This window comes from Rhinatrema bivittatum, chromosome 4, assembly GCF_901001135.1.
Source record: "Rhinatrema bivittatum chromosome 4, aRhiBiv1.1, whole genome shotgun sequence".
NCBI lineage: Eukaryota > Metazoa > Chordata > Amphibia > Gymnophiona > Rhinatrematidae > Rhinatrema > Rhinatrema bivittatum.
The window spans coordinates 384,516,385-384,540,491 of record NC_042618.1 but is presented as its reverse complement, the minus strand read 5'-3'; the positions used below and the strand labels follow the sequence as shown (position 1 = coordinate 384,540,491).

Sequence of the window (24,107 nt, the reverse complement as noted above, 5' to 3'; positions counted from 1 at the left end):
ACTACCTGCACGAACCACATTCTCTGGCAACAAATTCCAGAGTTTAATTGTGCGTTGAGTAAAAAAGAACTTTCTCCGATTAGTTTTAAATGTGCCCCATGCTAACTTCATGGAGTGTCCCCTAGTCCTTCTACTATCTGAAAGAGTAAATAACCGATTCACATCTACCCGTTCTAGACCTCTCATGATTTTAAACACCTCTATCATATCCCCCCTCAGTCGTCTCTTCTCCAAGCTGAAAAGTCCTAATCTCTTTAGTCTTTCCTCATAGGGGAGTTGTTCCATTCCCCTTATCATTTTGGTAGCCCTTCTCTGTACCTTCTCCATCGCAATTATATCTTTTTTGAGATGCGGCGACCAGAATTGTACACAGTATTCAAGGTGCGGTCTCACCATGGAGCGATACAGAGGCATTATGACATTTTCCGTTTTATTCATCATTCCTTTTCTAATAATTCCCAACATTCTGTTTGCTTTTTTGACTGCCGCAGCACACTGAACCGACGATTTCAATGTGTTATCCACTATGACACCTAGATCTCTTTCTTGGGTTGTAGCACCTAATATGGAACCCAACATCGTGTAATTATAGCATGGGTTATTTTTCCCTATATGCATCACCTTGCACTTTTCCACATTAAATTTCATCTGCCATTTGGATGCCCAATTTTCCAGTCTCACAAGGTCTTCCTGCAATTTATCACAATCTGCTTGTGATTTAACTACTCTGCACAATTTTGTGTCATCTGCAAATTTGATTATCTCACTCGTCGTATTTCTTTCCAGATCATTTATAAATATATTGAACAGTAAGGGTCCCAATACAGATCCCTGAGGCACTCCACTGTCCACTCCCTTCCACTGAGAAATTGCCCATTTAATCCTACTCTCTGTTTCCTGTCTTTTAGCCAGTTTGCAATCCACGAAAGGACATCGCCACCTATCCCATGACTTTTTACTTTTCCTAGAAGCCTCTCATGAGGAACTTTGTCAAACGCCTTCTGAAAATCCAAGTATACTATATCTACCGGTTCACCTTTATCCACATGTTTATTAACTCCTTCAAAAAGTGAAGCAGATTTGTGAGGCAAGACTTGCCCTGGGTAAAGCCATGCTGACTTTGTTCCATTAAACCATGTCTTTCTATATGTTCTGTGATTTTGATGTTTAGAACACTTTCCACTATTTTTCCTGGCACTGAAGTCAGGCTAACCGGTCTGTAGTTTCCCGGATCGCCCCTGGAGCCCTTTTTAAATATTGGGGTTACATTTGCTATCCTCCAGTCTTCAGGTACAATGGATGATTTTAATGATAAGTTACAAATTTTTACTAATAGGTCTGAAATTTCATTTTTTAGTTCCTTCAGAACTCTGGGGTGTATACCATCCGGTCCAGGTGATTTACTACTCTTCAGTTTGTCAATCAGGCCTACCACATCTTCTAGGTTCACCGTGATTTGATTCAGTCCATCTGAATCATTACCCATGAAAACCTTCTCCATTACGGGTACCTCCCCAACATCCTCTTCAGTAAACACCGAAGCAAAGAAATCATTTAATCTTTCCGCGATGGCCTTATCTTCTCTAAGTGCCCCTTTAACCCCTCGATCATCTAAAGGTCCAACTGACTCCCTCACAGGCTTTCTGCTTCGGATATATTTAAAAAAGTTTTTACTGTGAGTTTTTGCCTCTACAGCCAACTTCTTTTCAAATTCACTCTTAGCCTGTCTTATCAATGTCTTACATTTAACTTGCCAATGTTTATGCTTTATCCTATTTTCTTCTGTTGGATCCTTCTTCCAATTTTTGAATGAAGATCTTTTGGCTAAAATAGCTTCTTTCACCTCCCCTTTTAACCATGCCGGTAATCGTTTTGCCTTCTTTCCACCTTTCTTAATGTGTGGAATACATCTGGACTGTGCTTCTAGAATGGTATTTTTTAACAATGACCACGCCTCTTGGACATTTTTTACTTTTGTAGCTGCTCCTTTCAGTTTTTTTCTAACAATTTTTCTCATTTTATCAAAGTTTCCCTTTTGAAAGTTTAGCACGAGAGCTTTGGATTTGCACACTGTTCCTTTTCCAGTCATTAAATCAAATCTGATCATTTTATGATCACTATTGCCAAGCGGCCCCACCACCGTTACCTCTCTCACCAAGTCCTGTGCTCCACTGAGAATTAGATCTAAAATTGCTCCCTCTCTCGTCGGTTCCTGAACCATTTGCTCCATAAAGCTATCATTTATTCCATCCAGGAACGTTATCTCTCTAGCGTGACCCGATGATACATTTACCCAGTCTATATTGGGGTAATTGAAGTCTCCCATTATTACTGCACTACCAATTTGGTTGGCTTCCCTAATTTCTCTTAGCATTTCACTGTCCATCTCACCATCTTGACCAGGTGGACGGTAGTATACCCCTATCACTGTAGTCTTCCCTGATACACAAGGGATTTCTACCCATAAAGATTCAATTTTGTATTTAGTCTCATGCAGGATGTTTATCCTGTTGGACTCTATGCCATCCCGGACATAAAGCGCCACACCTCCTCCCGACTGCTCCTCTCTGTCATTGCGATATAATTTGTACCCCGGTATAGCACTGTCCCATTGGTTATCCTCTTTCCACCATGTCTCTGAGATGCCAATTAAGTCTATGTCATCATTTACTGCTATACATTCTAATTCTCCCATCTTATTTCTTAGACTTCTGGCATTAGCATACAAACATTTCAAAGTTTGTTTTTTGATTGTATTTTTATTCTGCTTTTTAATTGATAGGGATAAGTTAGAATTTTTTAGCTCAGGTGAGTTTTTAGTTACAGGCATTTGGACTACTTTTCTAATTATTGGAACCTCACTGTCGGGATGCCCTAATTCTAGTGCATCATTAGTATCCTTTAAAGATACATCTCTCCGAACCATGCGCTGCTGAGCGACTGTCGGCTTTCCCCTTTGTTCTAGTTTAAAAGCTGCTCTATCTCCTTTTTAAGGGTTAGCGCCACTTTACCACTAGTCGACCTTCAAAGGCCAAAATAAATTTAGATGAATAGAGCCATTTGAATAAATACCTCTCATTACCAGTGTTCCCACTAACCTGCCCTGAGGTCTCCCACAACCTTCTGACCCCCTGTTGTTGCTCCAGTTGCCCCCATGGTTTGCATGATGTCTTTTAGTCTTGCCAGGTGATTGGTTCACACCGTGAGGTGGCTGGAGTGATACCAGGCAGGTAGAAGGCAGTCAGAGGCTCCCACACAGGTTAGCGAGAGCACCGATCATAACCATTAGTATTGTAGCTTTAGTAAACTGCAGTGATCATCAGTAGGGATAAGCTTAATTCTGTGAAATAGTGTCAGTGCCTGCCATTCATCAACCTTGGTCTAACATCACATTACCTTTTATGGGGTCTAAACAATAAGGAGGTGGGGGAGGCCCACTAATATAAAGTATCCACGGGGTCTGCAAGCTCCATGGGGGGAGAGCTGAAAATTGCCCTCCCCACATACAAGCAAAGGCAGCTATTTTCAAACAGGCCCTCAGTTTGCATCACTTAGACTTAAATCAAGTAACTATGAAATTTGAAAATCAAGCAGCAAGTCCTTCCTCTTCAGTGAAGTTATTTAGGATCAGCATAACCGTTTCTTTCGTGTGGACAGGATTTGATAGCTAATCGCATTAAATAGTTGTGAATACTTCATGAGATGCAGTGGATTTGCCACTATCAGAGATAGGGAGCTGAACTCAATGGTCCTTTGTTCTGACCCAGTATGGCACCTCTTATGTTCTTAAAACAGAACACTACAGCATACAATGGGACCCCTGCAGTAAAATTTAGCATGCACGATAAGGTTATTTGGCATGGGCTAAAAATTAGCATGCTATGCAAAAATGGCTTAGTGTACACGCTAACCAAGGATCAGAAGACAGTATCATGTACGAGCATGTAAATAAAGGCACATCACATACAACTGAGGCTTTAGCATGTGCATGGGAAATAGCATGGTATACTCTCCTCTATGCTTGTTTGGCATGTGCTTACTAAAACCAAAACTGTATTACCTGCTTTACACCAGGTATAAACCTGTTAGTATGCACTCTAATGACAGGGCATAACTACAAGCATGAATTATTGTGGCTGAAAGATGTAGGTGATGCAGCACTCCACAATTCAGAAAATGCAGAAAACACAATGCTTTTGCTTTTACTATGTCTTATAATTCCACAAGGTCATACAGAATGGCATGATTCTTATGACCGTTGCTGTTGCTTATGTGGGTAGTCAGGTTATAGATTTTCTAACTCTTGACCTAGAAAAGAAATCTGTGTGTTGAGGGCTTCTTTGAGCTTAACAATTCATTTTGTTTGACCACAGAGCTCTTTTTAGAGAGCTCTGGGTCCCTCCCAGACTGTGCTATCCTAATTTTCAATCTACAAATAGGGTTAGTACCACTTAGGGGGGCCCCTACCTGTTTTTCTGTTCTCATGGGGGCTTCAACCATTCTAGACTGCTCACTTCTTCAAATCACCCACACAGAGCACTGAGGCCAAGGATAGACCTCGTCCAAGCACGCAGAGGATTGATGGTCAGATGTGGATTTCCTTTGAGTCAGGGCTCAGTAAGCTCATAAAAGCTTTTGAAACTAAGGATAGTGGACCCTTGTGCTGTGGCATGGATGTCACATCCTAGTAGGCAAACCTACTAGACCCATGCCAGCAGCTGGCCAACATGCCCTGGGGAGGGGCCAGACTAGAGCTTCTCCTAATGCCAGCTTATCCCTGGCATTAAGGGGATAGGCTGGGATGCTTTGGGGGAGGGAAAAATGGAGGAGATTTGGTGGCTGCAATAGGAGGAGTTGTAGAAAATATGGAATAGAGGTCAACAGAGAGAAAGATGAAAGTGAGACAGCAATTAAGAGAAAGGAGGAATTTAAAGAGGAGAGATACCAACATACACTTTAGAACTTCCAAAATATATCTGCATTTATTTATGCAATGCAAATGAATTCAAACAATAGGTCAACAGAAGAGAGAGGACTTTGCTGTTATGGGCCCACCTGGCATTCTGAGGCTTGAGTCCAAATAGCAGTGTCAGGTTCTGTAATGTTTGCTGGACGTAGGGTCATCCTGCAACTGGCAGCACTTACTCCATTAAGTCAACGGCCTTTGGAGAAGCAAGAATGGCACCATGATGCTGACTGCAATGCTTCTCCCCAGGCTCCCCTAGGCGCACATGCAGTGCGGCACCTTATAAAATTGCCATGGCAGGAAACCTGGCTGCGGCACCACCGATGTCAAGCAGCTGGTTATAAAAGGCCCAGCCTCGCTTCACAGGATTGCTTCAGCAACATGTCTCCTTACTCGGTAGCAGTGCATGTTGCCCCTGTCTTGGTTCCTGATCCTGCTCTGGTGCCTGATCCTGCCTTGTCCAGCCTGCCTTGCTCAGCCTGTCTTGCCTTGCCCAGCCTTTCCTGTCTTGCTCAGCTCACTTTGCCTTGCCCAGCCTATCCTTCCTTACTCAGCCTGCCTTGCCCAACCCAGCCTTCTCTGTCTTCATCTTTGTCCTTCTCCAGTTTCTTCAGCATTGATCTCTGCCTTGGACCCAGATCACCCTCTTACCTGCCGTCCACCAATGACCTCGGTTTTGGATCCAGGTATCTCTTGCCTGCTGTCTGCCCCTGACTTCAGCGACGAACTTTGTCTATGCCCTGCTTGCCGCCTGCCACAACCTCTATCTAACTCCAGGTTATTTTCCCATCATAGCCTGTCCAGACCTTGTCCTCATCCCAGACTGTCTATATATATGCCCTGTGGGCTAGTCGCCTAAGTCCTGCCGGTCCCTGGAACCCAAAGGCTCAACCCGCGGGGAACAGAGCTGGTATAGATGAAGCTCGTCTGGCCCCTCCCCAGGGCATGTTGCTGGCATGGGCCTAGTAGGTTTGCCTACTAGGCTGCGTCAACCATGCCACAGCACAAGGGTCCACTATCCTTACAGTTTCAAAAGCTTTTATGAGCTTACCAATTGTTTTGGTTTGAGTGCAGAACTGTTTTCTTTTAGCTTTGAGGTCTTAGCAGACTGAGTCATCCAGCCATTGCAGGGCCTATACTACAGGATTTTATATAATGGGGAATGGTCAGATGATGATGTCCTTCTATGTTGGGGCAGCCAGATTCATTGCTAGACCCCTTCCATGCTCCTTCTCTCATCAACCACATTCTCTTATGCTGCTTTTTCATGACTCTTACTGACACAAGATAGATGAGCAGAAAACATGCACTCATTTCTGATAAGTCCTCTTCTAGACTCCTTTAACCTCCTAGGTCCAATAGCTCTCCCATTTCTCCCTTCAGCACTGATTAGTAACCTTACCTGCCAGCCTTACTTTGATCCAATTTTTAAGTTAGAAGCTAGATCAAGTAGGAAAAGAGAACTGAGCATGCTCATTTAGCATTAGCAGGCACACCTATTTTGCTTTTCCATTGATACATAATATTCTCACACTGTCTAGCAATTGTATTTTTTAGTTAAATCTAATAGCATAGATATGTTTATTGCATCAACAGAATCAACTAACAACCTAAACAAACTTACACTCTCCAACATCCCCCTTACCCCTTCCCATCCTAGCTAACCCTCCGACCTCCTTACTTTGAGATCTTATCCTACTCTACTAATAATCTCCAAGTTTTCTTGAAGGTAGTCAGTCTATCATAGAGAATCACTATCAGTCTTTGCATAATATAAATTCCCCACAAACATTTGTCTAAAGGAAGCAAATTAAGGAAATTAATTTTTCTGCAATAGCACTTCACACTTTGCAGCTAATAACATTTGTTTAATTAGCTTATTAATAGCCAAGGGCACTTCTTCAATCAATGCACTAAATAGAAAAAACTTGGGATGCCAGTGGAGTTGAGAATTCATAATATCAAAAATAATTTTCTGAACCTGCTTCCAAAATGAGGCAATCAACTGGCAATCCCACTAGATATGCCCCATTGTTCCCACTTCCTCACAGCCTCTCCAACACACATTTGGAATATCTGCATATGATTTGTGCAATCTATATGATATGAGAAACCATTTATAATAAATTTATATGAATTTTCTGTCAAATGGGCAGAGATAGAGACGTTAATTAATCTAGACCAAATTTCCTCCCAGCCCTTCTTCTCCATGACAAGACTTGGATCCTTTCCCAGACCAACTCATGCTTTAATTTCCCCATCTGACCAGGAAGTAGCATCTTATAGATTTGAGACATCAGCCCCTTAGACTTTGGCATTTTACTACATAGTTTCTCATAAGGAGAAAGGGTTCTTCGTATTATAAAAGTGACAACTCAATGTTCTAAATCAGGGTTTCTCAACTCAGTTCTCAGGGCCCATCTAGCCAGTCAGGTTTTCAGCATATCCGCAATAAATATGCATGGGAGAGATTTGCATACCATGGAGGCAGTGCATGCAAATCTCTCTCATGCATATTCATTGTGGATATCCTGAACACGTGACTGGCTAAGTGTGTCCCCAGGACTGGGTTGAGAGCCCCTGCTTTACTGTTCTATGTACAGCCTCTGGCTAATGTTCAGTTTTATGCACAGCCTTTGGCTAAGTTACAGTTTTATGTAAACCGGAGTGATTTGTATTTTCATACAGGAACCTCGGTATATAAAAATAAAAAATAAAATAAATAAAGTAATGCCTTACTTGGAGAAATGCAAAGAATTCACTATTAAGCAACCCATTTTCTTCTTGAGAGATGAAACTAAATATACCTCTGCATCCCTACGAAGTCAGAAAAATGAATCAGGCCCTTCTTCTATTGCTTAAATGTTAGATTCCTTACCTGGGAGGAAGTCTCCATTATTCCTTTTAAAAGCAAGAGAGAAAATTTCCCCCAGGACACCATTCTACCATAATAGAATCGCACAGGCGAATCGTATGTTCCATAGGAGGATTAACTGGTGTCCTTGGCTCTCTCCCCTCATTAGAAACCCAGGGACAGTCAGCCAGAGCCATATCTTTCCAGCAATCCATTGCTTAGGATTTATTCTGTCTTGCCAGTCTACGAGAGCCTTTATTTGAGCAGCTTTATAATGTGCTTCTACTTTGGCAACTCCCAAGCCCTCGTCATAGCCAAAACAAAACTGTTTTAGAAACTCTAGGGGGATTCTGTCTCCAAATGAAGTGCAAAAATTTCTTCTGGCTTATATTAAGCATTTCTTTTGATTATAACAAAAGGCAAAGTTTGAAATGTACAACATAGCCTCGCCAAGCCATTCATTTTAATAAAAGAGATCCTACCCACCCATGAAAGGCTCCCTGACTCCCATGCCCTCAGGCCTTGAAAAAAATTCAGCCAGAAGTGGGGAACAATTGGCATTTACCGCACTCTATCAACCACTAATTTCACATCTAGATATTTTAACCCCTTAGGAGCCCAACAAAAGGAAAAATGACTGCAAATGTGCTACCATACTCCGGGGGAGATTAATATTAAGTATTTCAGGCAATCATGTATACATTAAAAAAAAACTGCCACCTTACCATATCTATGCAACTGTTTTAAGAGAGTAGAAAAGAAGAAAGTGGATCAGATAAAGAAAAAAAAGCACATCATCTGCGAACAGTGAAATTTTAAATTGATTCTGACCTGTCTGGATACGCCTAACATCCACATTCTGCCAAATACATACCGCAAAAGGCTCCATCACCAGAGCAAAAAAAGCAATAGTGACAGGGAGCATCCCTGCCTGGTACACCTACCCAGCCCAAACGTTGCAGAAAAGCTACCATTGACTTTCACTCAAGCTGCTGGGGCAGAATAAACAAAATTTCACCCAAGATAAAAAAAAAAATGATGTCCCAACTACACCTTGCTTAGCCCTTTAAACATAAATAACCAACGAACCAGGTCGAAAGCTCTCAGCCATCTACAGCGAATAATAATGAAAGAATCTTACCCTGCTGGGCAGCCCGAATGATATTACTCTTCTAATATTGTCAGACTTCTTTCTCCCAGGAATAAACCCGGACTGTTAAGGATGGACCAGCCTTTGCACAACTGCTGCCAAACGGTCTGCAAGAATTTTTGTTAGAATTTTCCCATCAATATTTAACAGTGAGAGGGGTAGGACCTGCATATAGTTCTGTCTTTTCCTTCTTTCGGTAGGACTGTTAAACCCGCAACATAGGTGGAGGGAGCGAAATTCCCCCCTGCAGTAAATCATTAAATGCCAACGCCAGAGGGCCATCCCACAAAACGTTTATAGAAACAAGCTGAGTATCCATCAAGCCCAGGTGACTTGTCCACCTTCAAATTTTTTTTTATAGCCAATCGAATCTCATCTTCCGTAATAATCGAGTCAAGTTTAATCTGCTGCTCAGTATTTTATTTATTTATTTAACACTTTTTTATACCGACCTTCATAGTAAAACCATATCGGATCGGTTTACAAAGAACAAGGGGATAACTAAGACAATAACTGAGGAAAATAACAATAGAGGTGAATAAGGCAAAGTTACAATTAACAAGGAGTAAAAAAACTTGGGAGCTTATCGCTGGAAGAAAGAACAGATAGGAAAAAAAAAAAAAAAACCATGTAGGAAGTGATTGCAACATGGTACAATAGTGCAATACAGATTATTGTATTCAGACATGGTACAATAGTGCAATACAGATTATTGTATTCAGTAGTCAGAGACGGCAAAGGCAAATCATTCAAATACTCAATCAGGGAGTAATTTTCAAAGCCATTTACATGGTTTTATGTGCACAAATGGCTATTATAAAACAGCCCAGGCTAGTGCACATAAAAGTAGGGATGTAACCCCTTGTTTTTACATGTAAACCCTAGTATTACATGACTGCACAGAGGCATTTTAGGTAGCAGAGTTGGTACTTTCATGCATACTTTTTGATTTTTAGAAGTATGCATCAAAGTTAACCTGCATAAGTTATGCCCTCAAACAGGAGATGTAACGTTACATGATTTAATTCATGTGCATATTGGGTCAGTTACCTTTGCATTTTCAAAGCAAACTTAAGTGCATAGGTTGACTTGGAAAATGCTGGCTAATGTCTGCCCATACAAGGCCCCCACAGACTTTAGCCCTACATAACAGTTATAAAACTGCCTGCCTTATTTTTAGCGCATTTTATCGCACAGGCCCTAACCTGTGTACTGAGTAGATATCAAAAAGCACAACTTCATCATTCTGTAGTGAACTTTTTAAAGCGTTTAATTCCTGAAAATATCATTGTCTGAGTATCATGCAACTAGTTGAGCTTTCTGCATTAAATTAGAGTCAGTTTCTAGATATACTGTACAGGAAGTGCTGGGAATAGTCGAAGACCATTTCAATCTGCACTGCTGTTTACCTGGGTGAATGCCTTTGAAAATGGTCCTCCCCATGTATGCACACACCTGTGTCTGTCCTTTTTTAAAATAACATTCTTGAGACATGGGCAGGGGGCTAGCTATCCAAGTTCTGCTGTAATGCCATATTTGGTGTAAATTTATCGAAAAAAATACTGCAGGCATGGTCACTGGAACAACAACAACAAAAACAGTGAGAAACTAGAGAAAACCTTTTATTAAATTCTTCCCCATTGTGTCGTCAGATTTAAAAAATGTTCCTTGATATATCTGCTCAGGTGGCAACCGCACTGCCAACTCGTGTAAAGTATGCAGTTGATGCCCCCACTTCATTTTTATTGTCATGCCTCAGTACACAAACACTCTGATCGGTTTACTGGCTTATGTGAGGGGAGTATAAAATTACTTGTGATTTTAAATGAAAACCCAGGATTTAATTCTTCCAGGAATACCTGTAAAAGTCTAAGAAGATATGATTCTGAATCAAGCCATTCAATACCCATAAAACGAACGGCTAAAAACTTGGACCTAGCAGTTAATCCCCCTGTTTCTTCAGCTTGACTCCACAATATCATGTGAAAAGATGCTTCAAGCTAGTCAACTGAAAAAGCTGGCTTCAGCCTAACCAACTCAGCCGATCCCAGTGCTTAAAATAATGCTACAGTATATACTCTTCGAAAGAGAATATCACTTTGAAGTGGTTAACCAATCAGGAAAGGTGGAACATATATCAAAATTAAATTTAAAATGTAATTTAAATTAAAACAGTGATTCTTCCTTATGACAGTGATTGGCACTCACCAAGAAAACAGTTGCTGCCTTTCCATTGGTTTACCACTGCATGCAGAACAAATTCCTGATATATCTAGCAAGGGGCTAGAAGGCAGCTGGGTTCATGATGCCTAGAGGTGGTCCCCAGTTATGAAGAAAGTAGCTTTTAATTACAAATTGTTTACACTGCCGTTAGATACCTAACACCATGGTTAGGGTCAGCTAGGCTGAAATGTCTCTTAGAATGATCAGATGATGCACCATTCCCAATATTTAATCCACACATTCATGTGGACTGAGAAATAATAAACCCATCCATCTTATCTTGGATATGGTAGTTAGGTTCTGTAGCTGTCTGGCACAGTAGTCATGACACACACATGACCTACAGTAAATGTATATATAGGATTAATTTCATTCCACTTAATCAGTAATATACATGAACTGTAAAACTACTTATGTGCTCCAGGAATACAGTGAATGGTAATTTGCCATGCTTGCTGACAAGTAACGGCATGGGGGCTAGGCGAGTGGCTCCATGGCCAGTGCTTTGCAATCCCATGCAGAAGGCCCCTTCTATTCCCAGATTGGGTCTTCCATGCCTCAAGTCAGCTGGGATTTTGTGAAGGAATGGAAGATGTGGTAAGAACATAAGAACATAAGAAATTGCCATGCTGGGTCAGACCAAGGGTCCATCAAGCCCAGCATCCTGTTTCCAACAGAGGCCAAAACCAGGCCACAAGAACCTGGCAATTACCCAAACACTAAGAAGAACCCATGCTACTGATGCAATTAATAGCAGTGGCTATTCCCTAAGTAAAATTGATTAATAGCCATTAATGGACTTCTCCTCCAAGAACTTATCCAAACCTTTTTTGAACCCAGCTACACTAATTGTACTAACCACATCTTCTGGCAACAAATGATAATGGGTGAGAAAGCCAATGGCTTTCCTACCTCAGGAAGAGCTAAATAAAAAAAAAAAAAAAATTCTTTTAGTCTCTCTTCCAATCGGGCCGATGCAGTAAATCCCATGGTCATGAATTTAGGCCATGGCTGGATTCAGAGCTCATGTTACTGAGTCCTGGAAGGAGCCATGGTGCATGTCTCCCAGCCTTAGGACCACTGCTGCAATGGGATGGGGTCTATGAAAACAGGGGGAAAAAAATTCCCAAGTGGTTGTGAATGAAGGAATATGGCACCAGAATACCAGCATTGATTTTGATTGAACTGAAAGAGAAAAAAAATAGCTAGGCCAAAAAACAGTAGTGACATATCTACCTACTTGCTATTTATTTTATTTGGATTTCAGTCACACCTATTCATTTGTAGTTCAAGGCAAATTACCTTCATGTATTTTCCCGACTCATCAACTGAGCTCCAAGGGCTTATAAGCTAAGGGATCTTATGTAGGGGAAAATACTGCAGGATTCAGGTTAATGAATCCCTCATTAAAATACCATGGCAAAAATACCCTAGTTGACCCCCACAAAAGAATATGTGATGGTGGCCCCCATATCCTGGGGGTGCTGCCTTTTAAAGGAGGTGTTCATCCCCGGAGTCCTCCCATCCCTTGCAGCGTGTCAACATCAGTGGGGATCTGGTGAGACCACCCTCTGCCCCCACCACCACACCAGGTGATTATTTATTTATTTATTTGCATTTAGATGCCTCCAGTGCCGGAGCCCGTAGCGGCTTACAATAAAAACATACATATTACCCAACACTAGAAGCAAACAAATTAGAAACAAAAAAAATAAAATCATGGTGCTGCACAATCCATCAATCAAATTAGCAAAAAGCTTCCCTAAATAGTGATGAAAATGTAAATAAAAGAAAAATTAAGTGATGCAGCGGAAGATCCTCCTCCTCCTCTTGCTCCAATTCCACAGTTGGCAGGCTTCACCGCAGAATTTGATTCCCATATGTATGACTTGATTTGCATACAAATCAGATCATTTACATACCTGCATTATCTGGGTTTGTTGGGGGAAGATCATGCACAGTTTTTCAAATACCGGGCATTATATCTACATTAAGGGTCTGATTTTTAAAAAAAACAAAATGTTTTTATACACTTAAAATAGGGTTTTATACATGTAAATGCACTTTATCCATGTAGGTGGGCTTTTGAAAATTGCTACGATATATGCCATTGAATTGTCCATAGGATTTACCCACGAAAGTGCACTTTATGCGGGTCAATGGCTTTCAAAAATTGCTACAATAGTAGTTACACATATGAATGCTTTTGAAAATCACCCCCTGAGAGGTGAATTTTTAAAAGTCGAGCATGCACCAAAATCGGGAGGTGTGTGTGCACTGGATTTTAAAAGCCGTCTACATGCAGGCACTTCTCCTGATATGCAAATATCTCAATCCAATCCAAAAAGGGGTGTGGTTTGGGTGGGGGCGTAGGCATACTGGGGCAAGGCCAAGAGATGTGCATGCAAATAGTTTTGCGCCTGAGTGCATGCCCAGGCCCAGTGCCGCATACCCTTAATTCTGCTATAGAAGAGGTGTAACTTAAAAAAACTGCCATTTCTGAGGGGTTTAAAGGGTCTGGGGTAACTGGGGAGAATGCAGGTTATTAAACCAAGGGGGTTTGGAGGACCTATCTCTAGTCTGGGTGAACTGGTGGCCGTACTGGTGAAACTGGTCATGGTGTGGACGCACGCCGGTTATAAAATTCCCCGACTTGTGCATTTTATCCCTGATGTGTGGGGCTGACCCAGTCGCAAAATAGGGTGCACACATATGCATGCCTATACTGGTTTTTTTTATAACATATGCTCGTATTTTATAAAATAGTTGCGTCTCTGAGCACACACTGACGCACATGCATCAATGTGTGCCGGCACGCCCCTTTAAAAGTTACTGTCCCTGCATTAAATGGTAGATTTTAAAAGCCTTGCGTGAACCAAAATGACTACATACGTGCATAAGTGGGCTACGCGGGAGCTACACAAATTTTAAATACCAGGAATGGAATGCGTGCATTGAGGTACACGTGCCCAGAAAAAGTAGACAGAAAAGGGGCAGCACATGGGCGTTCCAAAGAGAGCGAGAGAGAGTGAGAGCGCTTCTTTATAGGGCGCAGTCCAATACTCTACATATGGACTAGGAATTGCTTTTCACTTGGTTGACTGTAACTTCTGTCCCTTATATTTTCTTAAGTAACATAAATTACAGATGCTCCGTATACATCTGCAGCCATAAATGTTGTAAATGAAACTTTTCCTAAGCCATTTGAAAAGAAAACGAATTTCATAGAAGAATTTCTTTTATGAGAAATTACACTTACAAAGATTCTTTTTCTTGTAGTTCATTAAGCATATTGAAATTCATTTTCACAGGGACTTCTACGGGTTACCGAAATGACCTTTCATAAAGTTGCCCACCTGATATGTATTCATGATATATGCTCGTAAATTTAACTGGACTGAACAGAAGCTTTCCTAGGGGCAGAGTTGGCAAGAGGTAGAGACTTGCGTGCCTCCTTTTTGGATTTAAAAAAAACATACATGTTGATATTCATTGAAAATGTGGGCAGACTTTCTGGCAGGTGCGACTTGTGTGGGTACATCCTACTGGGATAATTCTCAAAGTGAACTGAGAATTGGTATAACTTATGTTCATATTTACTGACTTTTTCATGCACAATACATAGTACCTGAACATAATCCCCTATGAAATGCCTGAAAAAGCAGAATAGAAATCAGATAAATACAAAACTACTCCCATTTCGGATTTCCTTTGGAGATCCATACTAATTCCTGCAACTCATTATGGGGTAGATTTTAAAAACATAAGTGCGCGTGTCTATGTGCACGCGCTACCTGGCGCACTCACATGGACGTGCACATGTTATAAAATCCGGGGCGGCGCACACAAGGGGGGGTGAAATATTGTAATTTTCGTGCAGCAACAAATCGCGGCCTTCCCCAGTTCCCTCCCAGTCCTCTCTACCTACCCTCCCTCCCTCTTCCTCTCTCCTCCCTGACCCCTTAAGAGTTCCTACCTTTTTTTTTTTTGGTTTGTTTCAGAACTTACACCAGCTACTGAGCTGGTGTAAGCTGCGCATGCCAGCAAGCTGCCAGTGCGCAATCCCCTGGCAGAGCCGCAAATGGTCGCTATACCAGCCTCCTCCAGCCCCGCCCCACTCCCTGGACCGCTCCTTTGCCGAGGCCCGGCTCTAGTGCACGTAACAGGGGTTACGTGCGCAGCCAGGCCCTTTCTAAAATGTGCGCGGTGCGTGCAAGGCCCGGCCACTCACATAACCCCCGTATTTTACGCACGTGGACGAATTAAAATTCGCCCATATGTCTTTAAAAATTCCAAATTCTCAAAGTATCAATCAAACATTGCTGAGGGAAAGAATTTAAGAAGTTACACCCACTGAACATTCAACTGGCAACAGGCAAGAACTTATAAATATTATAATATGATACCTGAGGTCGTCCAACCCACCCCCTCATCCCCCATGACAAACAGAACCAAACTGTTCCATGGATTTCACTAGCAACATCCAAGCTGAATGTTCCCAGAAATCACACTCTCAAACTTGATCAGACCTCTTTGGAAAACTTGTAATAATTCTCTGCAAATGGTGTGTGTATGCTGAGAAAGTACAAATGTTTTATGGGAGTTTTTTGTTTTATTTTTTACAAGTCAGTTCTAGTTCTAATTTAAATTGCCTTCAGTTTTCTGTAATCGCATAATTCAGTGATTGCTTCTTGTTCCAGTAAGCTGTTTTATACATTTATTTTTGCACGGGTGCCAAAATATTTATTATAGTGTTATGAAGCTGCTGCTCTATTGGATAATACTGAAAAGGAACAATCGTGCCTGAAGTTAGAGAATCAACAGTCCTATATTTGTATGATGTTCCTTTTTCGATGTTAAAGGGATCCCTCTAATTAATTACTTTGGCCACTGGTTTTCCATTATAATTTATAGAGTCTTCATAAAAGCCACTGAACTAGGATGACTGTGTCTACATTTGAGCTACTCTTTCTTGTTCATGTACACCATTAGGTCTTGTACCTACACTGCAAAGTCCATGCTTTGTACAGTATGCAAGATGTACACCTGAACTAGAGCTTTAGTTACATCTTTAGCTAGGTATGATGAAGTCAGATAATTAATTTATTTTCAACTCTCTGTCCTCACCCTCTCTGTGGATTAGGAGTCCTATTCACTTAACACCCTCCCATACACAGTTTTCAGTAGCAAATAAACCACTATTTATTTTTATTGGGGGGGGGGGGGGTATAGCACTATTTCCTTACTTAGATATCTTGAAAACAGAGGACAAGATTTTTAAGAATTAACCAAAAAAGTGCAATTTTTATATGGCACGTCTTTTGTCTATGGTTCGGAATTTCCTCCAACTTCTGGAAGAGAAAAAAATCCACAGGGAAATTCAAGGGACCCCCACCCTCTCCATAAAACGTGGAACTTTTGTCTGGCCCTTGAATGTGACATGTTCAAGCAAATCCTTCTGATATTTTTAGGTCAAGTATTTGTGTGTACAGTTTTTGGTGTGCGATTGGTCTCACTTCAAGAATTTGCAGGATACATCTTGAGCAGGAACTTGAGCAAGAGATGTGCAATTTTGAAATTATACAATTAAACTGACTTATAGGTATTTTTTCAATTTTGTTTACCCTATTTTTGCCTGAAATAATATTGGTCCTTAAAATTCAATATACTGTATGAATTACTTTTTCCATCTTAATCTACTCTTTTTCTCTTTATTGTTCCATTTCATCTAAATGTTACTTATGGACTATTCAGACAATTCCTAGCCCTATTTAACCAATATTATTATTTATGTAATTTTAATTCTTTATGTTTTGCCTTGTCTATATGTTTCGACTAGATTGTAAGCTCCATGGAGCAGGGACTGTCTCTTCTGTTTATCAGTACAGCACTGCGTAGTTTACTAGTACAATAGAAATGGAAAGTAGTAGTAGTGGTAATTCTCCATTTCCTCTGCTTTTCCTCCTAAACAACTGAAGTGTTACATAAGAGCATAAGATATGCCATACTGGGTCAGACGAAGGGTTCATCAAGCCCATTATCCTGTTTCCAACAGTGGCCAGTCCAAGTCACAAGAACCTGGCAAGTACCCAAACATTAGATAAATCACAAGCTATTATTGCTTATTAATTACCATAATAGCAGTTTATGGCTTTTTCCTCTAGGAACTTATCCAAACCTTTTTTAAACCCAGTTACACTAACTGCTGCAACCACATCCTCTGGCAATGAATTCCAGAGCTTAACTATGCTCTGAGTGAAAAAGAATTTTCTTTGATTTGTTTTAAATGAGCTACTTACTAACTTCTTGGAGTGCCCTCTGGTCCTTCTATTATCTGAGAGAGTAAATAACTGATTTACATTAACTTGTTCATGTCCTTTCATTATTTTGTAGACTTCTAGCATATCACCCCTCAGTCTTCTCCTCTTCAAACTAAACAGCCATAACTTCTTTAGCCTTTCCTCATAGGGCAGCCATTCCATGCCCCTTATCATTTTGGTCGCCCTTCTCTGCACTTTCTCCAGTGCAGCTATATCCTTTTTGAGATGCGGTGACCAGAATTGCACACAGTATTCAAGGTGCTGTCTCACCATGGAGTGATACAGAGTCATTATGACGTCCTCTGTTTTATTTGCCATTCCTTTCCTAATAATTCCTAACATTGTTTGCTTTTTTGATCACTACAGCACACTAAGCCAACGATATCAATGTATTATCCACTATGACGCCTAGATCTCTTTCCTGGGTGGTATCTCCTAAGATAGAATCTAACATTGTGTAACTACAGCAAGGGTTATTTTTCCTTATATGCATCACTTTGCACTTGTCCACATTAAATTTAATCTGTCATTTAGAAGCCCAATCTTCCGGTCTTGCAAGGTCCTTTGCAATTCATCACAATCTGTTTGAGATTTAACTACTTTACATAATTTTGTGTCATCTGCAAATTTGATCACCTCACTCGTCGTACCCCTTTCCAGATCATTTATAAATATAGTAAAAAGCACTGGTCCAAGTACAGATCCCTGAGGCACTTCACTGTTTACCTTTTTCCACTATGAAAACTAACCATTTAATCCTACTCTCTGTTTCCTGTCTTTCAACCAGCTTGCAATCCACAAAAGGACATCACCTCCTATCCCATGACTTTTTAGTTTTCTTAGAAGCCTCTCATGCAGGACTTTGTCGAACACCTTCTGAAAATCCAAATACACCACATCTACCAGTTAATCTTTGTCCACATGTTTATTCACCCCTTCAAACAAATGTAGATTTGTGAGGCACAGACTTCCATTGGATAAATCCATGTTGGCTGTGTCCCATCAAGCCATGTCTATCTAAATGTTTTGTGATTTTATTCTTTACAACAGTTTCCATGATTTTTCCAGGAACTGAAGTCAGGCTCACCAGTCTATAGTTTCCTGGATCACCCCTGGATCCCTTTTTACATTGGCCATTTTCTAATCTTCAGGTACATTGGATGATTTTAATGATAGGTTACAAATTAATTGAAATAGGTCTGAAATTTCATTTTTTAGTTCTTTCAGAACCTGGGGTGTATACCATCCAGACCAGGTGATTTACTACTCTTCGGTTTGTCAGTCGGGCCTACCACATCTTCCAGATTCACCGTGATTTGGTTCAGTTGATCTAAATCATCACCCATGAAAACCTTCTCCGGAACGGGTATATCTCCAACATCCTCTTCAGTGAACACCAAAGCAAAGAAATCATTTAATCTTCCCATGATGGCCTTATCTTCTCTAAGTGCCCCTTTAAGCCTTTGATCATCCAACGGTCCAACTTTCTCCCTAGCAGGATTTCTGCTTCGGATATATTTTTTAAAGTTTTTATTGTGAATTTTTGCCTCTGTAGCCAACTTCTTTTCAAATTCTCTCTTAGCGTCTCTTATCATTGTCTTACATTTAACTTGCCAATGCTTATGCTTTATCCTGTTTTCTTCTGATGGATCTTTCTTCCAATTTTTGAATGAAAATCTTTTGGCTAAAATAGCCTCTTTCACTTCCCTTTTAACCCATGCCGCTAATCGTTTTGCCTTCCTTCCACCTTTCTTAATGCATGGAATACATCTGGACTATGCTTCTAGAAAGGTATTTTTTAACAATGTCCATGCCTGTTGCACACTTTTTACCTGTCAGGTTTTTTTCTAACTATTTTTCTCATTTTATCAAAGCTTCCCTTTTGAAAGTTTAGTGATAGAGCCTTGGATTTACTTACTGTCCCCCTTCAAGTCATTAATTCAGATTTGATCATATTCTGATCACTATTGCCAAGCAGCCCCACCACTGTTACCTCTCTCACCAAATCCTGTGCTCCACTTAGAATTAGATCTAAAATTGCTTTTTCTCTCGTCCGTTCCTGAATCAATTGCTCCATAAAACCGTCATTTATTCCATCCAGGAACTTTATCTCTTTAGCATGCCCTAATGTTTCACTTTCCAGTCAATATTGGGGTAATTGAAATCTCCCATTATTACTGCACTACCAGTTTGGTTAGCTTCCCTAATTTCTCTTAGCATTTCACTGTCTGTCTCACCATTTTGGCTAGGTGGATGGTAGTATACTCCTTTCACTATACTCTTCCCTAACACACAAGGGATTTCTACCCATAAAGATTTGATTGTGCACTTAGTCTCATGCAGGATCTTTATCCTATTGGACTATATGCCAAACTGGACATAAAGCACCGCCCCGCCACCAAGATGCTCCTCACTGTCAGTGCGATATAATTTGCAACCCAGTATAGCACTATCCTATTGGTTATCCTCTTCCCATCATGTCTCTGAGATGCCAATTAAGTCTGTCATCATTCACCTCTATACACTCTAAATCTCCCATCTTACTTCTTAGATTTCTGGCATTAGCATACAAACATTTCAAAGTGTGTTTTTTGTTTGTATTTACATTCTGCTTTTCAGTTGACAGGGATAAATTGGAATCTTTTAGCTCAAGTGAGTTTTTAATTATAGGCACTTGCACTACTTTTCTTATTATTGGAACCTTTCTGTTGGGATGCAGTAAGTCTAATGCTTCATTAGTATCCTTTGAAGATACCTCCCTCCAAACCATGCGCTGCTGAGCGACTGTTGACTTTCCCCTTTGTTCTAGTTTAAAAGCTGCTCTCTCTCCTTTTTAAAGGTTAGCACCAGCAGTCCGGTTTCACCCTGGTTAAGGTGGAGCCCATCCCTTCGGAAAAGACTCCCCCTTCCCCAAAAGGTTCCCCACTTCCTTACAAAACTGAATCCCTCTTCCTTGTTCCTTCCGTCGTTTCATCCATGCATTGAGACTCCGGAGCTCTGCCTGCCTCTGGAGAAGTGCTTGGAACAGGGAGCATTTCAAAGAATGCTACCCTGGAGGTTCTGGATTTCATCTTTCCACCTAAGAGCCTAAATTTGGCTTCCAGAACCTGCCTCCCACATTTTGCTATGTGGTTGGTGCCCACATGTACCATGACAGCTGGCTCCTCCCCAGCACTGTCTAAAATCCTATCTGGGTGACGCGTGAGATCTGCCACCTTCGCACCAGGTAGGCATGTTACCAGGCGATCCTCACGCCCACCAGCCACCCAGCTGTCTATATTCCTAATAACTGAATCACCAACTATGATGGCCGACCTAACCCTTCCCTCCTGAGAAGTAGCCCTGGGAGACACATCCTTGGTGCAAGAGGACAATGCACCATCTGAATTTAAGAGTATTGTATTCACTGTTTAGCGGCCTCTGAGTCGTTAACTTAAGCACTTTAGTTAAAACTATCAGGTTACTAGGCAGATCTGCACATTTCTGGAATCCAGTGGGTTTAGTGCTGGTTTCTTCTGCCTGTTTGCAAATGCAGTGGAGACAGAACACACTGCAATTTCAATGCAAAGCCTTCTTAAACCAAGCTCTATACTAGATTTCAATGCCTGGATGGAGTCCATAATATGAACTGTAAATTCAAAAGTTAAAAATCTTTAAAGTATGGTATTATAGCACCCCAAGAAGAAAGAAGAACCTTTGCTATAAATCAGATCTGTTTATCTTGGCTAGCATAAAATGCATTTAAGAGCACTACCGGAAGGAAATTAAGGGCTCATTCCAATTTGGGATTTTATTACAGACTAAAAAATAGGAAAAATCCTAAGGTAAAATGGGTCCTAACTTAAGTGTAAAAATATGATAAAACAAGGACTGAATGTATAAATGTTTGCGTTTCTCAACCTTGGGCGATTTATGTGAATTTACGATTTCTTATTCCTAGATACCAGTCTTCCATACTATAAGCTACAGATACGCCACTCCGGGCACGCTTCCCAGATGATGGCATGCAAAGCCTTCCTAGCCTCACTGGAAATGAGGGTGTGCATTCATTCTGAAATAATATGAAAATGCAACGAAACAGCCTGTTGCATGATGGGTCATTTTGGAATGAAATGAAACAAACCCCTCAATGAAATGCTTTGGGCTTGTTGTTCTGTTTCAAAAATAGTTAGGCACCTGCCCTGCCCAGTCCCCTTCTGCAGAACACTCAGTGCTCACAAAATTGAAAAAGGGAAAAATCCCCAGGCTTTCTTTTACGCCCCCCAACACCTGCCTGAGGTCTCTGAAATCCAAAATGGCAGGAGCAATCCCCACTCACTCCTTCCCATTTGGACCTCGAAGCCTCCACGGAAGTGGTAAAACATGTCTGGGAAGAGGGGAAGAGGGCCAGGTGGGTGACAAGTTTTAATTTTTGGTAGCACTGAGTTTTGGCTTTGGCTGGGGACTGGGGGAACCAGGCCTCTTAGATTCCTTTCATCTTTCTTTTGGGTTCATTTCTGAGGGGTTTTTTTTCCTCTTCCTTTTCATGTTTATTTTGTTTCCAATAAATTAAATGAACAGAAATAACCATCAAACGAAACTAAAACCACCCACAAAATAAAACAAAAAATGAATCAAAGCTTAGAAAATCTAAGCCCCAACTCATGGTACTGGTATTCTATTCTTCACCGAGCAGCAAGAGCCCATTCCCCCGTGACACTCAACATGGGAGGGGACACATTCCTCCACTCCACAGTAGTTCAGATTGGAGGTGAACTCCTGCCCCCTTGGCATGATTTTATTAAGATGTCCAACACCCCCCCCCCCCACACACACACACACACACACACACACACACACACACACTCCTCCATCCTTAGTGGCATGGTAACAGCAATACTAACACAACATTATTGCGTTTTTGAGACAGGCCAAAAAAAGGTTGCTGACCCCTTGCTTTAATCAATTACATTCTTTATTCTTCAATTTAAACCTTCTATAGATGTATCAAAGGTGTGATGGAATATACTGCTAACCAGTCAGCTAAGCATAATGGTAATTCATGGAAGCTTCATAACAATATTGACTTTGGTTTGACAAGTACAGGTTTGGTGCATATTGGGATCCAGATTCAGCCGCTGAGCTTAAGTAGGATATTCAGTGGCACAGTGGCACCGCTGAATATACTCGGATATCTTAAAGTTAGCACGGCTAGAGTTAGCCAGTTAGGTTAACCGGATAACACTGAATAACTTGTTATCAGGCTAGAATATACCGGGCAAGCTTTTTAAAATAGCATCTCAGCCATTTAGACGGATAACCTTTCAGTTATCCGTCTATATGGTTTTGGAATATCAAGTAAAGGAGTTATGTGCACAACTCACAAAGATGCTATGTCATAGGCACAAAAAGGACAAAATATTTTATAAATAAGGCCTTGAGCATAATAATTCATTGATCATCAAAGATTTGGCTGTTAATATGGGTCTTAACCTGGAAAGAATTTTCATTGTCAGCCACTAATGGCGACAGCTAAGATCTTCCAACTTATCCTGATTTCAGAGGTGAAATCCTCTTGATAGGACAGCCATCATACTCTCCAAGTCATTTTTCTAATCAGACTCCAGCAGCATCACCTTCGCATACAGCATTTCAGAATTGTTCCATTGGCATGAAATGTCATATTTCTTTAAAAACAAATCACAAAATCACTCATTTGGAGCTTAGTAGGTGTAAAAGTCCAGTAGTTCAAGCTTTAATCCTAAAATACAGTGAAACTTGTACATAAAAACTGACAATCACTGAGCCAGAAGATTTCTATATTATTTAAAAAAAAAAAAGTATATTTTTATGCTCTGAGAACTCTGAGTGCTGCAGGAAAAATGAGTTCCTGTGATATCATAAACATTTCTAATGCATTCATGCCCACAAACAGCAATCCAATGCCCCACAGCCCAAGGTTTTTCTTCTACCATAAAAGCACTGTCTGTTACGTCTTTGACTACTTTGATAAGTTCCTTGTCTTAAGAAGAGTTTTCCCCATACTGTGCCTACATTAAAAAAAAGAAAAACAAATTCTGAAAATAGAGCCCTTGCAACAGTTAAACTTCTAGTAAAAAAAAACCCCAAAAAAACCATCTTGCTATCCACATAAATACATACATCCAAAGCCCCAGTTCCACACAGAAAGTAGGCTTGAATGTAAGATAGTTGTTTACTTTCCATCTCATAAAACACGGAACCTCTCTGCTATATATTTAGTATTTGATAAATTATTTACCGTTTTCTGCATGTTGAACTATATTGGTAGAATATGAGTTAGGTGAACTATGAACTCATACTTACGTGTTTCTTTACCTGCTAAAATGTGTAGACATGTAAGTTACAAACAAGGGTGTTTATATTTTCTCTGTGTTAGCTTTCCAACTGTTTGTCAGCTAATTCAGATATACAGATCCACATTGGATTTCCATGTACCTTTTTAAAAATGTGATAGATATTAAACTCAGAAAAATCAATTGTTAACTTAGACCTGTTAATGATGATGTTTATAAAGAAATACAGTATTTTCCTTGGATGGTGTACATATATTTGTATTAAAATCTCTGCTTGTAT

General features: G+C 40.6%; 1 protein-coding gene across 4 annotated transcripts in view; it reads left to right on the top strand.

Moving 5' to 3' along the window:
* Positions 1-24,107, top strand: part of FAM107A (family with sequence similarity 107 member A) — a 144,239-nt gene that overhangs the window by 77,881 nt on the left and 42,251 nt on the right. The gene's annotated exons all lie outside the window — the stretch shown is intronic.